Source organism: Mustela nivalis (genome assembly GCF_964662115.1).
Source record: "Mustela nivalis genome assembly, chromosome: 13".
NCBI lineage: Eukaryota > Metazoa > Chordata > Mammalia > Carnivora > Mustelidae > Mustela > Mustela nivalis.
In genome coordinates this window covers 85171834-85180468 of record NC_139032.1, presented here as the reverse complement: position 1 = coordinate 85180468, position 8635 = coordinate 85171834, and positions in this window count along the sequence as shown.

The window sequence follows — 8635 nt, the reverse complement described above, 5'->3', positions numbered from 1 at the left end:
ACTCCGTTTAATACGCACCCACCCCCACCCCGGGGTGGCCATCAATTACTATCTCCATTTTATCCAGATGGGAACTGAGGCTCAGAGAGGTTAAGTGACCTATCTAAAGTCACACAGCTAAATGGCAGACTTGGGATAAGCTCCCTATCTCTCTGACTCCAGACAGGAACTTCTTAGGGCAACAGAATATTCCAAACACAGAATTTTAGGTAACCAGTTTCTAACTGCAGGTACCTGGGCAGACAGTGTCACTCTCTAATTACTATTCCTCTTGAGCTATTTCCTTGAGATCTGTCCCCAAGAGTGAGATCAGTGAACCCAAGGGCACAGGAATGCATCTTCTTGTCACGCCAGATTTCCTCAGGACCACTGGGCTGACTCATAAGCGCACACGAGAGTTCCTGTTTCCCTTCAGAGCAGCTGTGGGCCTCATCATTTTAACTGATTGTTACTAAATATGTTGGTAAGAGTTGGGGTCTTCTTGGCTGTTATTACAGTTTTGCGTGTCTTTAAGGACTATAAAGCCTAACATGTTCCTCGGTGTTTCACCTTTTTGTCATGTGTCTCAAAGTTACTGGCCATCTGTCCATTGGACACTGGGTATTTCCGTCACAGATGTATTGTTATTCCCCCACCTACTTGGGCCACTGAACTCATGTATTTTTCCAGTCCCTTACTGTTATATTTGTCATTTGGCTGATTATGGGTCATAATCTTTACTAATTTATTTTAGTTAGAAAATCGTCATTTTTCCACAATTGTTTTCCCATAATCTTGGTATAATTTTCAAAATGATTTTCTAGCCCATTTGAAATCAAAAAGAGGCTAGAGGGTGATGTATGGGCCTCATTTTTTAATTCATTCCACCGTTACCAGCCTTGTCAGCAGTGTTTATGAAATGATCAAAGGCACATCTCATCAAAGTCTGGGCTTAACCTTCAATCCAGTCAAGGACTGGTTTTGCCATTCGAGGGGGTCAGCATTTGTGACAGTGACAGCTGGTTTTGGCTAGTATCTGTATTCCTCTGCTCGTCTGACGCACGTGGCTAAAACACCTCCCAGGCTGCCCTCCCTTGTCACGTGTCAGCAGAGATAGTGTGTGAAGTGCTTGTAAGTGAATTCCATTCCCTCTCTTTCTCCCTCTCCTTTCCTAGGACAGATACCACTGAATCTCTAGTTCTCACCTATTTCAGATTCCTGAGCACTGATTGCCAGGTTATCTGATCCCAGCCTCTCCCTCTTCTGGTTGCCACAAGGAGACCCTTTCTGCCAGAAGTCGGGCTATGCTATGTGGCTCTGGCCCACGTAAAAATCCCCAGAGGGGCGCCTGGGTGGCTCAGTGGGTTAAAGCCTCTGCCTTCGGCTCAGGTCCTGATCCCGGGGTCCTGGGATCGAGCTCCGTATGGGCTCTCTGCTCGGTGGGGGGCCTGCTTCCTCCTCTCTCTCTGCCTTTCTCTCTGCCTACTTGTGATCTCTGTCAAATAAATAAATAAAATCTTAAAAAAAAAATTCCCAGAGTTTGGGGGTGCCTGCCTGGCTCAGTCAGTGGAGCTTCCAACTTTTGATTTTTGGGCTGTGAGTTTGAGCCCCATGCTGGGTGTAGAGATTACTTAAAAATAAAATCTTTAAAAACAAAATTAATAAATACAACATAAAATCCCCAGAGTTTGGCAAAATCTGTCTGTGTTGGCACCTGTTCGAGTCCTCACAGGACACACAAGAGTCTGAGTATCCCTCAAACAAAAAAGTTGTATGAACTGTTAGGGGTTTCCTCATTTTCGCCTTCCTCACCAGGCACGGGTATGCCTCTTCCACCTGCCTCACTATCTAAGTAGTTCTCAGCCAGCAGGGGGCGTCTGTCTCTCCAAATAGTTCCAAGATGCCCACTGACTTCTGGAACACCCCAGAGGGTCAGGGTTCCTCCCACCTGGCCACCTCTGCAGGGTAGTGTCAGTTTCCACGGGGCCAGGAAGAGCCCTGCTCCTTGGAGACCCCTCTCGTTCCCCCTGCCTGTGTGGGCCAGGCAGGGGCCAGGTAGTTGGTTCACGCCTCCGAGCCTCTCGTCTTCATCTCTTCGTTGGTGGTTGGACCATGGGATGTGAATCATAGTCGCCCTTCCCACTGCCAAGACTGGGCAGCAGAGTGCTGTGGCTAAGCAGGGAGGCAGATCCGGGTCTCTGTTCCCCCTCAGCCACAGAGCACCATGATCTGATCCAGGGCAAGGCACTCACCCCACTGAGCGCTGGCCTCTGCATCTGCGTGCAGGGTAATGGTACCTACCTCCACGGGTAAATAAGAGAATGAATGATACAGTGTTTTCAGCATGGCACGCCCAAGAATTATTCTTGGTCAGCAAGAACGCAAGGGAGAAAGTCCTTGCCCATTTCCATGAGACTTTTCTCACTTCCTGGAGAGATGGTTGCTGTCTCCTCTCCTCCTGTCTCACCAGATGGGCCTGCCTTCCTGTGGACCTGAGCCCTGCTGACACCCACTGGGCACAGGTGCTGCCGCTGGAGTCCTTCCTTGCTGTCCTTTTCTTCCTGCTCTCAAGGTTTCCTGCTGAGTCTCCAACCCTGCCCCTTTAATTGCCTCTGCTGGCACTCTGTACTTCTCCTTTGTAGTAACCACAATGGTAATTAATTAATGACCTGTACAATTATGAGTTTAATATCTGTTTCTCCCACCACTAGCCAATAAACCCCACGATGGTGAGACCTTGTCTGACTTCTTTCCTGCTGTTTCTTCAGTTCTTGGTACTCTGTAAGTATCTGTTGCATTAATAGGTAATGATTGATTATCTGTTTTTGTTTCTAAGTCTGTGTTCCTTGAGGCCAGGGGCTATTTCACTGATCCATTTCCTCTGCATCCTGCGGAGAACCTGGTGCTGAATGAGCAGTAACAAAATATTTGCTGAGACAAACAATGAACGAATGAATGAATGAAGAGTGAACCCCCCATTCTCCTCCCCTTTGGCCTGCAACACACCTTACAACCAATTCTCCCCATCTGTGTAAACAGTCCTGACCAGCGCCTTGTTTGCAGCTCCCCTGGACCCATGAGAAAGACCTTCCACATTTGTAGGGAATTCTCATTTGAAAAATAAAGTTTTTGGGAAATCTGCTTGGGTCCTCTCTGCCCTGCTTCCTGCGGGGGACACACCTATATGGTCTGAAGAGAGGGTACTCAAGAGAGGGTAATAAACACATACAGGACCACCTTTGGCCCAGAGCTTTGCCTCCCACTTACCACCAAAGCCATTAACTGCCAAATTTCGTACCCACATTCATATATACTGTGGTGGGCAGTGTTGGGAGTCTGGTTAAGAAATGGGGGAGTCTTTTTTTTTAAGTAAGTTCTAGAGCCACGGTGGGGCTTGAACTCGTGACCTGAGCTCAGGAGTCACGTGCTCTCCTGACTGAGCCAGCCAAGCACCCCAAGAATGGGGGAGTCTTTTATAGAGTCGCTTTGGATGAATCGCTTAATCTTTTTGACTTTTTGCTTTTTCTCACTTCTCTGAAAATGGTGCCTGCTATTACTGAATTTCCTCTTTTAATCAAGGATGCGTTCTCGTTCACGTTTAGACATTCTTGGAATCAGGAGACATTTTACGGTCAATTAGTGTATTTAATGGGGTTGCGTTGTTTTGTTTTCGTCCCAAACACAGATCAATAAATCCAGAGTATATCTCAGAATCAGTGGCATTCTGGAGAGCTATGTCTCTCAAGACACAGCCCTGTTGTAACTCACAGGCACATGTCTGACTGAAGTCAGTAAAGTGGAGACACCTGATCTAGCCCGGTTTAAAAGGTGACTTTGTGCTCTTGGTGTTATAAACCAGGCACAAACCCGCTGGGCACGCCTTGGATTTCAGTGAACGGAGCAAAGCACACGTGAGCGTTCATGCTGCCACCTGTGTTTCATGTAAAGCCGACATCCTGCCCATCAAACACGAGACTAGAGACATTGCTCGCCGTCACTCAGAAGTCAGAGGGCTTTGCGGGATGACTTTGATGACCAAGACTCTTTAAAAAGATACCTGGGGAAGCGGAACCTTTCCTGCCTAAGTAAATTTCCCTAGAGCAAATAGTTCCATTGACCTTAGACATGACTTCAGGGCTTTCCTGAGTCGAGAGCTATTTAAAAATAAAAGTCCTGGCACCTGATTGTTTGAAGGCCTCACTAACGATTTCAAATATGAGGATCTGGAGAGGGGCTGTGTCTTTCATCTCTCCCTCTCTTTGTCCTTCTGCTAGTCCTTTAGTCCTTTCCTCCTTACAATAGAATCAGAATGAAGGAGAGCCCTTTGGGAACAGAGTCCCCAGACTGTGGGTCTGTGGGATGGTCCCAGGCATTGTGGAGGGAGGACAGTCCATCTTTCTTTTTCTTTTAATCAGCTTTCATGAGGAATGAGGAGGATTGGCCAATGTAGACATTCGTTAACTGCCAGTCCGACCTTTGCTTTTTTGGCTTTGGCTGAGCGTGAGCAAAAGGTGTTCAGAATCTGGTTTTTGATCCCGTCTCCTAGATCCCCCGTGAATCCTGGCCTTGCTTGTCCAACTGCAGAAATCAGTGGCTGAGGGAGTCCCAACAGGGGAGGTGAGATCACCATGCCCGAAGCATGGTGGCCCGAAGCAGAGCAGCTGGACAGTCAAGGCATACAATGCCTGTGAGACCCTGGCATGATATCACTGTAACATATTTATTCATTCAACGCATATTTATTGAGCGCTGAGTGCCAAACATGGCTCTAGGTGCTGGCGGTGTAGCAGTGGACGGGGGAAGAAATCCCCACCTCTCAGGAATGGCCAGGGAGAGAGGGACATAAACTAACGAAATGTATGAAGTGTTGGATGGGGAGAAGGGCGACGGAAGAAACACACAGGGAAGGGAAAAGGGGAGAAGACCATACATCACTCCGTGAGAGAGTCTGGGACTAGTTTGAAGTTCTCAACCTGTATGTCAAACAAGAGGATTCTCCCCACTCCAGGGTGAGCAGGGGCCCATGGCACCATCACCTGCCTTCCTGAACTTGATCTTCTTCCTCCCTGCTGACATTGACCTGGGGGCTTGCCTGAACCCTGTGCACCTGCCCTGCTCTGATCAGTCCTCTTCCGCTGGGCCCCTCCAGGATCACCAGCTCCTATGCACCCTCTGTCCCCCCGTCTCAGCTCTGTCCATTCCTGTCCATCCTCCAAACTGGACTGACTTTGTCTTCACAATCAGTGCTTCTTTCATCATGTTTCCAAAATTGGCCCCATGGTAAAAACCAAAAACCAAAAAAAAAAAAAAAAAAAAAGCCCCCCAAAACAAAAAAACTCCATAAGCCCTGGGCAAGGATAATCAGACTCTACGAACCTCAGTTTTCTCATGGTGATAGTACCTGCTCCGGATGGTGAGGAGAACCCCATGAAATGAGGAAAAGTGGTTCTCAGAGCCTCATCCTTGGGTGCTGAGTACAGTAGGAGCTGTAACATAGGAGGGACTGAACCAAGGGCAGCAATGCAAGGGGGAAGCCAGCACGGAGAGAAGCATCCTGGCTTTGTCTCCCCCACACCTCCTCCTCATCTCCCCTCCCTTCCCCCCACTGGACACTGTCATTCTTGGCTCCCCTTTCATCAGGTAGCTTAGCTCCTTGGAATCTTTGCCTCTGGCCACTTAAAGAGAAAAACTCTTCAACTCATCTGCTCCCTCCCTCCCTCCCACTCTCATGCCCCCAAGAACTGTCTCTGTTCAAAGGGGATGATGCCTTTCTTGTCAGTCAAAACTCCAGAAGTTGGTGCTATCCTGGCCCGCTCTTTCTTTCTTTCTTTCTTTCTTTCTTTCTTTCTTTCTTTCTTTCTTTTTTTTTTTAAAGATTTTATTTACTTATTTGACAGAGATCAGAAGTAGGCAGAGAGAGAGGAAGCAGGCTCCCCGCTGAGCAGAGAACCCGATGCAGGGCTCGATTCCAGGACCCTGGGACCATGACCTGAGCTGAAGGCAGAGGCTTTAACCCACTGAGCCACCCAGGCGCCCCCCCCCCCTTTCTTTAATTCTGATGGCCTGGTTTGTAAGAAGTCTTTCTTTCTCCTCTCTGAAAATAAGTAGCCTTTCAGAACACCCAGCAACCTTGGCGTTCATAGCCGGACTAGTCAGTGGGTTAAATTTGTCCAGGGTACTCCCTTACCCACAGAGATTCTCAACATTTCTGCCCTGATCCTTCTCCTGGCTGGAACCAAGGCACCTGTGCTGTTTCCCAATGTGGAAGCTGGCCTTAGCTGACAATTTATACCGCAACACTTCCTATTTTTTTTTTTTTTTAACCTGTTCTCGGTACTCACAAGACACTCGAATAAGTGAGTAACCTCTGCCCATTCTCTTCTTCCTTTAAGCTTCTCGTTTTTTCCCCTTGGAATCCCAGAGTTTTGACAAAGTTGGGACGCGCTCCTCTGCTTTGGATTCTTAGGCAGGCCTTGGAGGCCTGATGTCTTGTTAGGTAGGGGTGGCTCCACTTCTGGTCAAGCAATAAATTAAGGACACAGTGCCTCTGGTTAAAACTCACTGAACAGGGGGAAGAGGGCAGCTCTCTGAACTTGTCTCCTCCCCTCTATAAGGGAGAGAATGAGTGTTCTGGCCCCAAAGGCTTGTTGGCAGCAGTACAATGAGATCACGATCATGACGCTCGTACAAAGTGCCCTGTGTGTGATAAACACCCAAAACCCAGTAGCTCATGTGTCCATATTGAGGTTTGTTGGGATGCGTCTTATTTTCCTGCTGAGGCTTCTCGACTCCATCTGGCTACCTGGTTGCTGTCGCACTGAGCCCCGAACATCCACTGGCTCCTCTGCTGGGCATAAGCAGGTTCACGACAGAGACTTGTCTTGCTCTCTTGCAATTCTTAGAAGTCCCCAGCATTTCCTGTTGTCGGGGGCTTCCTGTGACTCAAGTGCAGGAACCCTGTCTTGTTTCTCACTGTAGTTCCCGCACCTAGCACCAAGCTGGGCCCGAGGCAAGTGCTCAATAAATGTTTTAAAACAAGGAACCAAGTTAGGACAAAAAGAGGTTGGGCTTCAGCTGGCTCCCGCTAGGGTGAGATGGCTCCGAACCAGAAAGCACAGATTCTCAGAGCCCTCCTGAGTGGGCAGCAGTCCAGCCACCCTGCCTGGAGGCAGACCGCCCCCTGCTATGCGGGCCCTCCAGAGTCCTCATTCTAGCCTCCTCTTGGAACAGCTGCTCACCCTGCCTTTCTGCAGAAAGCTGAAAAACAGGCAATTTACCTCTGAGAAGTGATAAGTAGCCATACCCCAGGTGCTAAGAGTGGTGGGTAGCTGGTGCCACTCCCTCTCCCCTTTGAAAGGAGTGTCCCTGGTCCCCTACAACAACCAATGATGTGTTCTAGAAACCCATCCACGGGACAGCCAACCATTTCAATAAATTGCGTGGAGCTCTTCTTTAAGTTTTGCTACTGCCTCAACCTCTAGGTCCCTTTCCCGGTTTAGAAGAAAGACCCTCTTGAATTCTCAGCCACACTCCAAAGCCAGCCTGACCATGGCCCCCTAAAGTGGGAGACCCAGAAACTCAGGAGGAAGAGTTGGAGGTAAAAGGGCAAGTTAGGGCCCCTTCTTTGCCCAACGGAGTTCAAACCATATTGTTGACCCAGGAATCTCTCCAAATACCCATCATCTCCCTTGTCTGTGACACATTCCTCTAGCTGGGAATGCGGTTTCTAGCAGATGAAGGTTATGTGTGACACACACATAGCTGAAACAGTCTGCTGCAAACTATGGGACTCTGATGGAGTCTGAGCTGCAATTTTCAGAGCAAATGAATGGAGTATGGAGAACTATAATCACACACAACCACACTGACAAAGCTCAGAAACACAACACTGGGCTAAAGAAACCACTAGCGTACGTACTAGATGACCCCATTTATATAAAGCTCAAAAACAGGCAAAAAAATGGGGCTACTGCTAGGTCCGGATAGGTTACTCCGGAAAAGAGGGATGAAGGGAATTTTGAGTCCCAGGTGTTTTGATTGGGTTACTGGCAACATGGGTACATTCATTTGGTGAAAATTCACTGAGCCATGCATTATGATTTGTGCTCCTTTATGCTCGCTCATACTTCAGTTGCACAAAAAAAATGCATGTGGCCAGCAGGAAATCCTGAGGTCCAGGACGGAATCACACAATGATAATGCAAATAATTTGTGTACATTTTTGTAGTTTGAACTAGTCACAGAACCATGAAAAGACTAGCACGCCCAGCCCAGCTTGCTTATGTCCGCAGGGGTCACTGAAATCGACCAGGAGGAGGTGCTCCTTTCCTGGCGCAGGAGAGGAACTCATCCGGAGTCTTCCTTGATCACTGTCTGCACGCATTCTGTATCATGACCCCTAATGGGGGCCAGGGGTCAGAGGCTGCTAGAAGGCACAGCTATTGTCTGGAGAAAACAGTAACAGTTTCGCCTGGAGCTGACAGGGTCTGTCTGGGGACGGGCTCCCACGCAGACCGAGACCGCCCATGCACCGCTCAGAATCCCCCCAGTGCCACTCTGATCACAGGACAAGGTACCTCCCAGGCATTCTATGGAAGAGCAAGTTGACTTTCATCCTGCTCAAGGCAGTGGGGTGGGAGGTGTCTTTGCTGCTGAA